The sequence below is a fragment of the Camelus dromedarius genome, chromosome 9 (assembly GCF_036321535.1).
Source record: "Camelus dromedarius isolate mCamDro1 chromosome 9, mCamDro1.pat, whole genome shotgun sequence".
Classification (NCBI taxonomy): domain Eukaryota; kingdom Metazoa; phylum Chordata; class Mammalia; order Artiodactyla; family Camelidae; genus Camelus; species Camelus dromedarius.
This window is the reverse complement of record NC_087444.1, coordinates 35,988,747-36,003,999: the sequence shown is the minus strand read 5'-3', so window position 1 is coordinate 36,003,999 and position 15,253 is coordinate 35,988,747.

Genomic DNA, 15,253 nt, shown 5'->3' with positions numbered 1-15,253 from the left:
TGCTGTTGGAATAGCCTCTAGGTGCAGAGTGTGAAGTCCTCTGAGCGTCTGCCTTTGTGTTGTGCCTAGGAAGAAAAGGACAGGACGGCTCTGTCCGATTTCTTTGCCGCCACAGATCACAAGAAAGGATTTCAATAGATCTTGGGTAGAGTGACCAGATATTTATAATTGGTCGGCTAAACCGGGACGTTGAGCTCATTCTCAAGGGGGAGCTAACCAGATGGGAAGCTGGGACTGTGCTTGAGGGACATAGATTTATCGTGTCCCTGAGTTCCCTGTAGGAAAGAAAGCAGAGTGGGCAGGAGGCATAGTGCTGTGTCCCAGGGTCTGTCCCACCAAACTAGGGGGTGACCCACCTGGAGAGGGGTTGGAGCTGAGGACTGAACGAGGCCACCCCTCTAGGAATGAATACAGTGAGCTGGGGTGAAGCTGCACATAGGCCCCAGACCCCTGCGCATCTCCCTGTGAGGAAGCCGCCAGCCTCGGGACCAGCAGGCCTGACACAGCAGATGCGGGCAGGGCATGCGGGCATCTAAGAAGGTATGAATTTAGAGTTTTAAACTGGTCTAGACTGAATTTTAATAACTCTAAGTAAGCACAAAATTGCATTACTCAGGTTAAGGGCTCCTAGAGGATCGGACAGCGGTGTGGTGGAGATGAGAAAGCCTTTTTAAATGGTGACACCACACAGATTAGAACGTTTATACCAATTTTAGACTTAACAGGAAGATCTGGGTGTGCCTTTTGAAGAGGTATCACAGGAAGCCCACTTGCGTCCCCCGATACTGTACGAGCGCTGGGCAGGCAGTGCAGTCCTCCAAGTATTGTCCATCCGAGCACGGCAGGGCTGGAGACTACATTTCCCGAAAGCCTTGGCGGTAACGCACTTCCGCTTCCGGCTTGACGTCTTCCACTGCCGACGCGGGCGCTCCAGGGAGAACGAGGCTCTGGTTCCTTGCGCGCTCAGTTTCGGTCTGCGCAGGCGTGTACGCTTCGCTTGGTGTTCGCTCTTTTCTGAGCAAATGCAGAGGAGGCAAGACCTTGGGCGCGCGACTTTTGCGCAGCACCCTGCTTCTGGGGCCAAGCTGCCCTCCTCCCGTAGCCACCACCAAGCACCCCCGCCCCACGGCTAGAACAGCCCAGGCCAGGACCCCTCCCCTCTTCCTGCACTCTGCCCAGTGGCTGGAAACTGCCATCTCCCATCACGAGACCTACTGGACAGTTTGGGGATACGGTGAATCATAAGAGGTGGTCTAGGTAAGTGGAGAAACTTAAGATAACAATATCTCCTCTCTCTGGAAAAACAAAACAAAACAAAACAAAACCGTGGCTTAACCTGAGGAGCTGTAGGTTTCTACTCCCCCCGAAACAAGCTCGTAAAAACAGAAACACCATCTCTTCCTCTCTCCTCCTGCCTGCTCCATTCCTAGTGAGAGGAAAGGTCCTGTGCAGGTAGGCTGGAGGGGGAGTAATGAAGTCTTGAGTGAAGGGTTACATTCATGGTAATTGTGGTCTACGTAACTAGGGCCAACTCTTCTATGGAAAATGACGTAAGCTGGATGAAATGTTGAAAAAAGAAAAGCATTCCAAAGAGCTAGCAAGAGAGTGAAGAATTAGGGATTAAACGCTAGGAGAAGCAAGAGACTAAGTAATAATCCTAGTGCTCAAAGCTGCTTTTGCTTGAAGGCATTTGCTGGTGGAAAGAAACCCCTGTGAAACCCAGCTGTGAGGCTGGTAGACTTGCAATATAAGGCGTATAAGTGTAAAAGTCCTGAAAGCTGTGAGCCTAAATAATCACCCCACATTTGAACTGAGACCCCAAGTGAAGACACCCTCAAGAAAATGTTGAACTGGAGATAAGCCCTGGCATAGATGTGCTCCCAAATTCAGGTTGACTTGGAGATGTAGAGATCCTCAGCCTTCAGACTCTATAACATTGACCTAGTGGTGGGCCCCAGTACCTGGCAAAAGCAAACAAAAATGATCCTTAGAGAATGGTGTTATCATCTCATACCTCAGGGTATTCACACATACTTCCTTTTTAAAAAAAAATAACTTCCAGCATATTCTCAAAGATAACCAGATACATAAGGAAGTAAGACATTATGAAAGAGAACATGCAGGAATAATAGACAATAAATACAGACACAAACATTTCATATATTGGAATTATCAGAGAAAGAGTATAAAATAGCAATTCTTAGTATTTTAAAAGAGATAAAAGACAAGGTTGAAAATATCTACAAAAACAAAGCTTAAAAAACTGACAGCAGATTTGAAAAGAAATAGAACTTAAAAAAAGATATAATTTTAAAAACAATAGATATGTGTTTAACAGCAAATTAAACATAAAAGAAGAGAGAATGAATGAATTGGAATATAAGTGAGAAGAAATTGCCCAGAAACTAGTGTGCAGACAATGAGATGGAAAGTACAGAAGATAAAGTGTAAAACATTAAATCATTGTGTAGGAAACCCAACGTAAATTTAATCAGATTCCCAGAAGGAAAATATAGAGAAAGCTATAAGAAAGACATACCAAGCTATAGATTTAAGAAACCCAACGAAACTCAGAGGATAAATAAAAATAAGTCCACAAAAGATACATCATGGTGAAGGAATAGTATATAAAAGGAAAATAAAATTTTAAAAGCAATTGGGAGAAAAAGATCAATTGACTTCAAGTAGTAACAGCTGACTTTCCAAGAGCATCCCTGGAATTCATATGAATGAGCTATGAAATCTTCATTGTGCTTAAAATATGTGTCAATCTAGAACTCTGTATATAGAAAAGATCTCTCAAGAATGTATCTTTTATACAGCTAAAAACAGGAATTTCATCACGAGCAGACCTTAACTAAAGGAAATTCTATACGCTCTATTTCATACAAAAGGAAAATGATCCCAGGTGGATGGTTAGAGATACAAGAAAGAATAAAGCCCAGAGAAAGTAGTAAAATGTGGATAAATTAAATAATTAATTGTATAAAGTGTTATAAAAAGGTCTTTAAATGTACGGACTTAAAACCCAGGTCAGTGATACTTCCATTGCTAGATATAACAGAGTAGCTTGTAGTAAACTAACGCTCCTGTAGAAATAGCTAGAAGCTGGATAAAATACAAATATATAAGCTTGAAGGCATTGGAGAGCTACCAAGGTAGCTCTGGACTTGAGGATCCAAGATACCAGAGAGAAAGGAAACTCACTGAGGTAAACCGAACATTCTGGGTGCCTCCTCTCCCAGAGGGACAGATGGTCATTCCTAGAGACATCATTCTAAAAGGACTGAAAAACATTTCTAGAACTAGAAAACATCAAAAGCAGCCAAAGAAAAAAGACATCTTACCTTTAAAGAGTAAACATTGGAAGAATGGTAAAAACTAAAACCCCACAGGTATCTAACTAGGTCATGAATAAAACAAAAAATATTTTGTTAATTCAAAAGGTGGAGAAGAACATTCGAGGGGCCCCCTCAGCACCCACAAATGCAGCTGGATTTATGAGACCTGCTCTGGAGTTCTCCCACCCAGTTGAGGAATCACAGTGGGCAATTTGACTCTCTTTTTGAGGGGTCAATGGAGGGGTGAAGGTGCATCCGTGACCCTGGCTTAAACCAGAGGACAATGGGCCAGGGTCCCCACCTTCTGCTACTGAGGGAACGAGAGAACCTGATGTCCTTTGAAGCTTGCAAGGAGGTGTGACCTCTGTGTCCTTCATGTTGATGAGTCAGCAGCTGGAGATGCAGGAGCTGTAAAAAGGTGAGGAGTAAAAAGCTGGAGCTGGAATTAATGAATTGGAATATAGGTGAGAAGAAATTGTCCAGAAACTAGTGTGCAGACAATGAGAGGACAGTAGAAAGGGATGGGGAGAGAAAGACAAAGGACAGAGAGAGGGGCAGGAGCCAATAAAGCACCCCCTTCCTGAGAGCTCAAAGGTGCTCAGTTAGGAGGAGTCCCACACAAGCTGCAGGAACCCTTTCCTCCATGCCCACCCATTCCCACCTCCAGCCAGGCCACATCAGCTGTCAGGGACAACGTTTTTGGTCCTTTTCCACTTTTGAGTTTATTTTCTAATTTCACCACATACTTTGATGTTGGAGGGGTGGAGAGGCTAAGGGAGCCTACCCTCAACATTGCCAACCCCATCTGGATGCCTCTAGTTCATACTAGAGGCTATTACCTCAAGGAGCGATGTTGGGTGGGAAAACTCTGTCCCCATACCAGGCATTCTCCAGGCTCTTCTTGCTGTTATTTCTCAAATACAAGTTGAGGTTGTGGCTAGGGAAATAGACATTTGTTTTTAATTATCACTGAATTAGTAGGAGATTTGGTCATTGTGTAGTACAGTGGTTTTCAAAATTGAACTGGCATGCATCAGAATCTCTTAAAGCACTGTTAAAACACAGACTTTTGTGTCCTAGCCTGCTATTTTTCTGTTTCAGCAGATCTGATCCTAGAGCATTTGCAGTTCTAAAAAGTTCCCAGATGATGCTGACATTTATAGTCCAGGGACCACACTTTTGAGAACCACTGATGTAGATTCTCAAAAATACAGCTACTTCCAAGGAATGCTCTGTTTTGTTTTTTAATCTAACATCCTTATCCAGTTTGTTCAAACTCAGCCATCCTGATCTCCCGGCCCTGGGCGCCGCATTCAGGCCTGTGGCCACCAGGGGGCAGTGCCGCACCGCAGAGGGCGCCCGGGAGGCTGCAGAGCTTGCACCAGGCGAGCCTGCTGCCAGCCTTCCTCTCTTCATTTTCCTTCTCTCCTTTAATCGATGCTGGAATTTCTGGAATTTCGCAGCATCGAAATGATGAGATACTGACTCTCCGGGCCTCCACCCATGGCTCCTGCACTCAAAGGGTCTTTTAATTTCAAACCAACAGAAACATTTTAAAACTGTGCAATCAACAAACCTTCATATACCTTTCATCTGGATTCACTAATTGTCCTTTTTTTTTTTTAAGTTCTGTTTTTTTTAGGGTGGGCGTGGGGGGTAATTAGGTTTATTTATTTATTTTTAGAGGAGGTGCTGGGGATTGAACCCAGGTCCTCATGCATACTAAGCATGCGCTCTACCATTTGAGCTATACCTTCCCCCTGGATTCACTAATTGTCAGTACACTTTGCCAGATTATTTTTACACTTATTTTATTTTTATTTTTATTTTCACTTAACCATTTGAGAGCACTTGCAGATATCCTAACACTTTATCCCTAAATACTTCAGCTTGCCTCTCCTAAGAACAAGGACATTCTCCCCTGCAGCCACAATGCCATTATGACATCTAAGACACTCAACACTGATTATTTAAATACAGTTTAATTATATACTATTCCATATTTAAATTTCCCCAGTTGTTCTTGTTCTTTCCTGTACAGCTGTAGATTTGTTTGTGATCCAGGACCTGATCGATGTTTACTTCATTTTTTCTTTCATGACATTTTTGAAGAGTCTGGGCAAGTTGTCTTGTAGAAGTTTCCAAAACCTGAATTTGTCCTATTCTTCATGATTAAATTCAAGAAAGTCACTTTTGGTTAAATACTGCATAGGTCATGTTATCTATTTCCTATTACACCGTATCAGGGGGCCCATCGCATAGGCTTGTACTCTGTTGGTGACACTAAATTTGATCACTGGGCTCCATGTGACATGACAGTCTTCTATCCTTCCCTTTCTCTCCCCACTGAAAAACAATCTGATCAAGACATTACAGGAAGCAACCAGATAAATCCAGTATGTAAGACAAATAGCCCAGTTTCTCCAAGAAATCTGTGGTATGGGTGGAGGGAGAAGAAAGACTGTTTTAGAATAAAAGAGATTTAAAAGACATAAGGGCCAAATCCATTGGATAGTCCTTGTTTGAATCTTGACTTGAATAAACTAATTGTAAAAAGGCACTTTTGAGACAGTTGGGGAAATTTTAATGTGGACTGAGTATTAGATAATACTAAAAAAACTACTGATAATTTTGTTGGGTGTGATAATGGCATGATTATTATTTTAAAACATTTTATTATGTTAATAAATTGTAATATATTAAATGCAATGGAACATTATACAGCAGTGGAAAAGAATGAATTAGAGCCTCAGAGCACACTGGAAAAATCTCAGAAATAACATGTTGAGTAAAAAAAGCAAATAGTTTATATAATATATGATAGATTTGCTTTTTTCTCTTTATTGTTGTAAAATACACATAACACAATATTTACCATCTTAGCCATTTTTAAGTCTTTAGTTGAGTGGTATTAAATGTATTCATATTGTGTGCAGCCATCACCATCTTTCATCCCTATAACACCAGGCAATCACCTATACTTTCTGTTTTTATGATTTTGACTATTCTAAATGTTTCATATAAGTGGAATCATATAGTATTTATCTTTCTGTGACTGGCTTATTTCAGTTAGCATAATATCTTCAAGTTTCATCTATGTTGTAGCATAGGATTTCCTTCCTTTTTAAGGTCGAATAATACTCCATGGTATGCATATGCTGCATTTTACTAATCCATTCATCAGTCAGACACTTGGGTTGCTTCCATGTTTTAGCTGTTTGTGAATAGTGCTGCTGTGGACATGGTTTCACAAGTATCTCTTCAAGTCCTTGCTTTCAGTTCTTTGGAGTGCATTCCCAGGAGTGGAATTGCTGGGTCCTACGTTTAGTCAATTTTTAAGTTTTTGAGGAACCGCTATACTACTTTCCACAGCTGCTGTACCATTTTACATTCCTACCAACAGTGCACACGGGTTCCAGTTTCTCTGCATCCTCACCAACACTTCTTGTCTTCTATTCTTTTGATAGTAGCCATCCTAATGGGTGTGATATGGTATCTTGTTGTAGTTTTGATTTGCATTTCCTTAATGATCGGTGATGTTGAGTATATTTTCATGTGCTATTTGCAATTAGTATCTCTTCTTTGGAAAAATGTCTCTTCGAGTTCTTTTGTCCATTTTTGAATCAGGTTGGTTTTGTTGTTGAATTTTAGGAGTTCTCTATATATTCTGAATATTAATCCTTTACCAGATAGATATATCTGAATCCTGAAAGTGGTGCCAGGGATTGTTTACGTGCATATAGAGTAAAAATATAAAGTCATGTATAGGAATGATCAACATTATGTTCAGTGGATAATGTTTGGGGCAGAGGGTTGGAATAGCAGGAGGTACATAGGAAACTTCAACCATAGCTGTTGAGTTTTATTTATTAGAGTGGGTCGTGGTTAAATGGGTATTCATTATGTTATTTTTCCTTTTTGTGTGTGCATATGAGATTATTTCACAAAATTTTAAAAAACAAAATAATTTCTTAAAGAGAAAAAGCTTTATTGAGCAACTACTAGGTTCAAAAAGATTATGCATCATCTACTTTCATCCTCACCTCATCCCTCTAATCACCTGCTGCCACTCTGCCCTCTGTACATTCCACTCCAGCCACACTGACCTGCCAGCTGCCTTTTTGAAAGGCTGGGCACGGTCCTGCCACAAGACCTTTACACTTGCTGATCCCTCTACCTGGAATATGCTTCCCCATGAAGAGTGTGATCTCCCTCCCTCCCCTCCTTCAAGTGTTTGTTCAAAAGCACCTTTTCAGCAAAGCCCTCCTTGACTAGCCAGTCTCCCTTACCCTGCCCTACTTTTTCCCACAGCATTTGTCACCTTCTGACATAGCATATGACTTACTGACTTATTATGTGTGCTATCTGCCTCCCCCAGGAGTATGTAAACTTCCTAAGAGCAGGGATTTCTCTCTGCTTTATTCACTATTGTGTTTCCAGCACCTCAAACAACTCGGCACATAGTTAATACATGTTTGCTGAACAAATGAATGAATCTACTTGTTACCTATTACTGCATTACAGATTGCCCCAAAACTTAACACTGTAAACCACAAACATTTATTCTCTCACCTGCTCTCAGAGGTTCAGGATTCCAGCAGCTGCTTGGCTGGGTGGTTCAAGCTCAGGTTCCCCACGTGGCTGCAGTTAAGCTGTTGGCCAGAGCTGTAGCCATCTCAAGGCTTGGCTGGGGCTGTGAACCCTCTTCCAATCTCCCAAACATGGTTGTTGGCAGACCTCAGCTCCTCAGTGGCTATTCGCCGGTAGCTTCAGTTCCTAGTCACATGGGCCTCTGCACAGGGCTGCCTTGTGTCATGACAGCTGGATTCCCCCAAAGTGATAAGAAAGAGGAAAGAAAGAAGGAAAGAAAAAAGAGAAAGAAGTGAGGGAACAAAAACACTCAAGACAAAAGCCACAGTCTTTTATTACCTAATTGCAAAAATGATGTACCATCTGGGCAGACAAAATTATGGCCCTCGAAAGAGGTGTATGTCTTAAACCCTAGAATCTGTGTTAACCTTACAAGACCAAGGCAGATGTGAGTAAGTTAAGGATTTTGAGATGGGGGATGTTATCCTGTGTTTTCCACATAAGCCCAATGAAATTACAGGGTCCTTAAAAAGGAAAGAGGGAAGCAGGACTGTAGGTGACAAAAAAGGAGAGGTGACAGTGGAAACAGAGGTTGGAGTGATGCACTTTGAAGTTATGAGGAGGGGACCATGAGCTGTGGGATGCAGATGTCCTCAGGAAGCCAGAAAAGACAAGGAAACAGATTCTCCCCTGGAGTCTCCAAAAGAAAGAGAGCCCTGCCAACACCATGATTTGCCCAACGAGACCCATTTAGATGTCTGACCTCCAGGACTGCAATATATTGAATAGATCTGTGCTGTTTTAAGCCACTAGGTTTCTGGTGATTTGTTACAGCTGGAAGAGGAAACAGTTACACCATCACTTCTGCCACAATACATTGATTAAAAGTGAGTCAGCCCACATTCATGGGATGCGAATACCAGGGTGCACAATTCTTGGGGGCACTTTAGAGGCTGCCTACCACAATGAATGAATTATTGTTAACTCTACTTTATAGATAGGTAAACTGAAGCTCAGAAGCCATATAGCTGATAATGGAGTCAGTTCCACCTGACAATCAGAATAAAGCCCCAAATCTTTTGACAAATAGCTACAAGGACCTATCTGATCTGGGCCCTGCTTGCTGCCCTAATCACCACAAACACAAGTTTATTCCTACCTCAGGGCCTTTATACCTGCTGTTTATTCTCCAGAACTGCTCTTCACTGGTCTGGCTCCTTCTTACCCTTCAGGTCTCGGTTCAAATACAAGACTTCCCTGATAACATAACTTTTCTCTCTTTAACCTATTTTAATTTATATGTCACATTTTTTTGTTTACTGTCTAATGTCTGTTTCCACTACTCCTATCCCTCATGAGGGCAGGGGCTTCACCTATTTTGTTCAATGCTCTACCCCCAGTACTGGCACATAGGAGATGTTCAATAAGTATTTGCTGAAGAAATGAATAAGTGATTGAATGACTTTACAGGGAGGTAAAGCAGTTAAAAACAGTCTATTCAACTCACTTCTCTGGGCATCTTGAAATAACAGTTCTTGCATGGTGAGCTTATGAAGATTAAAAGAAATCAAAGAAATCACAAGGCTGAGAGCCAGAGGATGTATTTTTATTTTTTTTTTAACTTTTTTTATTGAGTTATAGTCATTTTGCAATGTTGTGTCAAATTCCAGTGTAGAGCACAATTTTTTAGTTATACATGAACATACATATATTCATTGTCACATTTCAGAGGATGTATTTTTAAAGAAATGAGAGTTTTGATTCTCCTACCACCAACAGGCTAGACCTGGGGGTGTGCACAGGGCTCTGTGCTCTGAGAGCCCTTTATCTCCAGAGAAGGAAGAACCCCGGCAGGATGGGTGAGCAATCTTCCAGCACCACTATTTCAGTAATAACTAGGTCTTTTCCTCCCAAGCTTGTTTTGCTTGTCCCCACACCCCTTCCCGTAGGCAAAAATCTTCTCTACTTAGCCAGGAACTGAAGCTCTCTGAAGACCTTGCAGGTCAACCATAAATTGAATGAGGCGTGTCAGCCAGAGAGAGCAGGATTTGATTAGGGAGACTGGGTTCTTGTGATCTTGGACAAGGAAACTGTTTTCTCAGTCTCTTTCCCTTTGTTGGGGGGGATGGGGTGGGATCTTAAGTAAAGAGAGTTGAATTAATCATCTCAATTCACAGCCCACTCTCATAGTTGGTTTATGTAAGACTTTTCCCTGGGTTTATTAATTCACTCATTCATTCATTTCTTTTTATCTATTTCCTCCACTCCTATTACCCTCCTCCCTGACTCTGTTCAATAAGTACCTTTGAGTTTGTATGTTACTTTGACAAATGTGTGGTGTTGTTTCATGTGAATGTGAATTTAATTTTTTAATTAAAAGAGATCCTGCTATAGATCACGTTCTGTTTCTTACTGTAGTAGCCAGCCTCCAAGATGGCTCCCAGTGGATCTCCTGGTATTCACATCTTTGAGCAGTCCCCTCTTGCATTGAATGAGCTGACACTACTCAACAAATAGGATATTGCAAGGATAAGAATGTGCGAATTCCAAAGCTAGCTGATAAAAGACATTGCAACATCCTCTTTGCAGTCTCATGGATCACTCACCCTAGGGGAAGTTAGCTGCCATGTTGTGAGGACACTCAAGCAGCCCTATGGAGTGGTCTAAGAGGAACTGAGGCCTCCTGTCAACAATTAGTACTAACTGCAAGCTGTGTAAGTGAACCATTTTGAATGTTTCTCCTGCCCGAGTCAAACCTTCAGATGACTACAGCCCTAGCAACATCTTAACTGCAACCTCAGGACAGATCCCAAGCCAGAACCTCTTTGTCAAGCCATTCTTGAATTCCTGACACACAGGAGCGGTGTGAGAGAATAAATGTTTATCTGATTTTCATGTGTCATAACATATTCTCTCCCCCCCACCATTTAAAAATGTAAAAATCATTCTCAGCTCATGAGCCAAGCTGTTAAAAAAAACAGGTGACATGTCAGATTTGGTCCACAGGTTTTGTTTGTTGACTTTGGTCTGTTTCATTGTTTTGAAAGCTGCTTAATTATTCCATAGTGTACTTTCACCATATTTTGCATATCTGTTTCCAGTGAGGGGCATTCAGTTTATCTCCTGCTCCCAGGTACCCCAGACAACAGCTACAGTGAACATCCTGGGCTGTGTGGGAGGGTCCGTGGGATGTTTGCCTAGGAGTGGGATTGCTGGGTTTCAGGGTCTTGGTCTATACTCAGCACTGGTGCATGAGAGCCCCATTTCCCCACACCCTACTGACACTTGGTGCTAACCAGCTTTCTGATGTTTGCTAGTCTGTGAAGTGGTATCTCCTCATTGTTTGACTTGCATTTCCCTGATAACTAGTAAGTTTGAACACCTCTTTTGCATACTAGCACACATTTAGATTTCCCCTCTAAATGGCCTATTCATGTTCTTCATCCATTTTTCTGTTAGATATTTCTGACTTTTCTTCCTGGGAAGACTTCCCCCTCCTGGGCCTAAGTTTCCCCATGTGCACCACTTACCTACAGGGCTCTCCTGAGATACCATCCTTGTTTCTGAAATCCCTCCAGCCATGTTTCACATAATGAGAACGTGGCCTGGGGTTGCATTTTTACATGTATTATCTCATTTAAGAAATCCAGGTTTTGTTTGGGGATTATAACTGAGACTTGGGGTTCAGAGAGGTTGGTGACCAGTCCAGGGCCACCCAGGGAATCATAGGTCTGAGCAGATGCCTAAACTGAGTTCCTTTAGGAAGAGCTTGGATAGCAAAATCAGAATAAGACAGCAAATAGTACTTCTCCTGGGTCAAGTTGGAAATGATATTTCTAGATGATAAGAGGAGACAAGGCATTGGAGAGCACGGGGACTTTTCCAAGTTGGTGAAAGTGAGACTAGTTGTAAACTTTCCTGAGGTGCAGGTTGACAGTTACGTGCCAGAGGCCCTAAGCACCTGCATACCCTTTGACTCGGCAAATTCCCTAGGAATTTTTCTTGTAGCAGTAATTGGTCAAAGACAAGGAGAAAAGAGTTTGGGAGGTGGGGAATCACACCCAAATGTCCCACTTCAGGGGCTGGAATACTACATGTGCTATGTTAAGATGTTCTATAGAAGGATTTCTAAGGCTATGTATGGAAAGATGTTAATAATTCAGTTAAGAGGAGGGGAGAGATCCATGTTATAAAATGGTGGATATGGAATGATCTCTCTTTTTTTTTTAAATTGAAGGATATAGTCAGTTTACAGTGTTGTGTCAATATCTGGTGTACAGCATAATGCTTCAGTCATACATTTACATATATTCCTTTTCATACTCTTTTTCACCATAAGTTACTACAAGATACTGAATAGTTCCTTGTGCTGTACAGTAGAAACTTGTTGTTTATCTATTTTATATATAATAGTTAGTATCTGCAAATCTCGAACTCCCAATTTATCCCTTCCCACTCCCTTCCCCCACTGGTAACCATAAGTTTGTCTTCTATGTCTGTGAGTCTGTTTCTGTTTTGTAAATAAGTTCATTTGTGGAATGATCTCTTTTTTGTAGGAAAAAATATATATGAAAGAAAACATTGGGAAAATGCAGCGATGTATTGCGTGCTTACTACAGGCCATGCACTGTTTGTAGTGCTTCTTATGGCCTCATTTAATTGTCACACAACTCTTTGAGTAGGTGCCATTATAATTGCCACATTACAGGTGAAGAAACTGAGTTTTGGAGAGGTGAAATGAGCTGCTGGAGGTCCCATAGATGGTTAAGTGATGAAGCCAGGATTTGAACCCAGGCAGCTGGCTCCAAAACCACCCAGAATTGTCCCCGTGGTCACCTCCATGTTCATATCCAAGGAGTGAGACCAAGGTGATCCTCTATCTGTATTTTCTGATTTTTCTACTATTAATATTTTAAAAACAGGATCCTCTATCCAAGCCCTCTTGTAGAGGTTGGTGCCTTTGAAAATATGAAAGTAGAAGGAAGTTGTAGGGGGAGGCATTGTGTGGAGAAAAATCAGGAATGGGATGCAGCTGGGCTCACCTCAGACCCTACCCTAGCCCCAAACCCTCTCTCTCTTCATTCTCAAAAATATTGAGGAAATCAAAGGTCAGATATCAGCTGTGTGACCTTAGACCCGTTTCTCACCCTTTCGGAGCCCTCTTCCAGATATGTCCTGTGGACTGAATTTATGGAGAAGCCGCCCTGTCCTTCTCCCTCCTCCCTCCCTCCCTGCACCCTGAGTAAGATGTGGGCAGGGACAGCCTTGCTCAGTGGTTCTGGGAAGGGAAGGAGCGAAGAGGACAGGGAGGAGCACCGGGTGGAGAGGAGGAAGCTGGCATTGGGAACGGCTGGGTGGAGGCACAGCAGGGAAGAACAGGTCTAGAGAGGGACAGGTCTAGGGAGAGGTCCCCTCCTGTCATCTCCTCTCCCCTGGGGCTTTTTGAGGAGTGGCTTGCCTGGTCTCTTAACGTAATTCTGAGAAAGCCAGTGCTGCAGTGAGCACTGGACAGGGAGTCTGAAGACCCGGGTTCCTCTTACACCTCACCACTGGTTACCTGTGTCCTCGAGCAAGTCAGTCCTTTCTCTGAGCCTTGGCTTTCTCAGCCATTAAAGGGGGTAATTGTGACAAAGGGCGGCTGGTTGTGACAACATGAGGAACGGTGCTTTGTGGTAAAGAGGTGGCTGGTTGTGACAACACAAGGAAAGGTGCTTTATGAGAAACTAAACAGCTGTGTGCCATGTCAGGGGCCAGCAAACTATGGCACCCCTCCTGCGGTTCCTTTTTTACAGCTTTATTGAAATATAATTCAGATGCCACACAACTCACCCACTGAAAGTGTACACTTCAGTGGATTTTAGTATATTCACAGAGCTGTGCAACAGTCATGATCAATTTTGGAATGTTTTCATCATGCTCCAGAGAACCCTTTAGTCATCATCCCCCAGTCCCTTCAGCCCCTCGGCCCCAGGTAACAACTCCTCTGCTTTTTGTCTCCATAGACATTTCACATCCGTGGAATCATACAATGTGCCATCTTTGTCTGGCTTCCTTCACTTAGCGTGTTTTCATGGCTCATCCATATTGTAGCATATATGAAGTTTTCATCCCTTTTTATGGCTGAACAATATTCCCTTGAATGGATGTACCATATTTTGTTTATCCATTCATCAGTTGATGGATATTTATGTTTTTCTCCTACTTTTTGGCTGTTTTGAATAGTTGTATACTTTGATGTACACATGTTGTGTGGACTTACGTTTTTATGTCTTTTAGGTATATGCTGAGAAGTGGAATTGCTGGGTCAAATAGTTATTATGTTTAACATTTTGAGGCAACACCTGTTTTTATATAGTCCAGTTTTATATAGTTTTTATATAGCTAAGAATGGTTTTTATGTTCTTAAGTGGTATGGCAAAAATCAAAAGAAGAATATTTTATAACACTTGAAAATTACACAGAAGTCAAATTTTAGTGTCCACACGGAAAGTGTCCCTGGACAGCTGCATTCATTCATTTATGTATTGTCTCTGCTGCTTTCACACTACAATGGCAGAGTTGACTAGTGTGATAGAGACTATTTGGCCTGCAAAGCCTGAAATATCTACCATCTGGTCTCTTATGTGAAATGTTTGCTGACTTCTGAACTCTCTGTTGGTGTTACTATTATTAATTATTGTTTGATGGAAGCAGCTTAAGTACGTGCTGCCTTGATGGGAACAGGACTCAGATCGCCAGCCTCTCTCTGCCAGGTCCTGGCCTACGAGCAAAAAGGGTGAGAGTTCACATCTGGTCCCATTTTCTGGATTGAGAGACTGCATCCTGCAGGAGGGGCTTGGGCTTGTAAGAGCTGAGGGGGAGATGAGGGCCTTTCTTTTACTCCTGGGCAGCCTCCTATCCTCCAGATGAGAAGAGCCAGCCATGAGTGATTCATTGCTAGTGTTTGCAGAGCACACCATCTCATCAGAGCACTTTGATCATCATTAATTAGTCAGAATCTGGCTCCAGTTGTCACCTCATAAAATAAAAACAGAAGTGGCTCTGATGTCTCCATCCCTAAAACCAGAAGTTTCCATCTCCATTCCAAGGCTTTGTACCTGTAGAGTCCTTCTCTCTGCCCATCACCCCATCACCTCTCAAAGCCCTAACACCGACTGTTTTGGCCTGATAGTCAAGTTTCCTGAAGGAAGGAGGGCAGGCCCAGGGTTGGAGCCCAGCCCTCAAGCTGGGTGTCTTGTGAGAAGTCACTTCCTGCCTCTGCCCCTTAGTGTCTTCGTCAGGAAGACATGAGTAAAGATCCCTCTCTATGGGCTTGTTTGTAT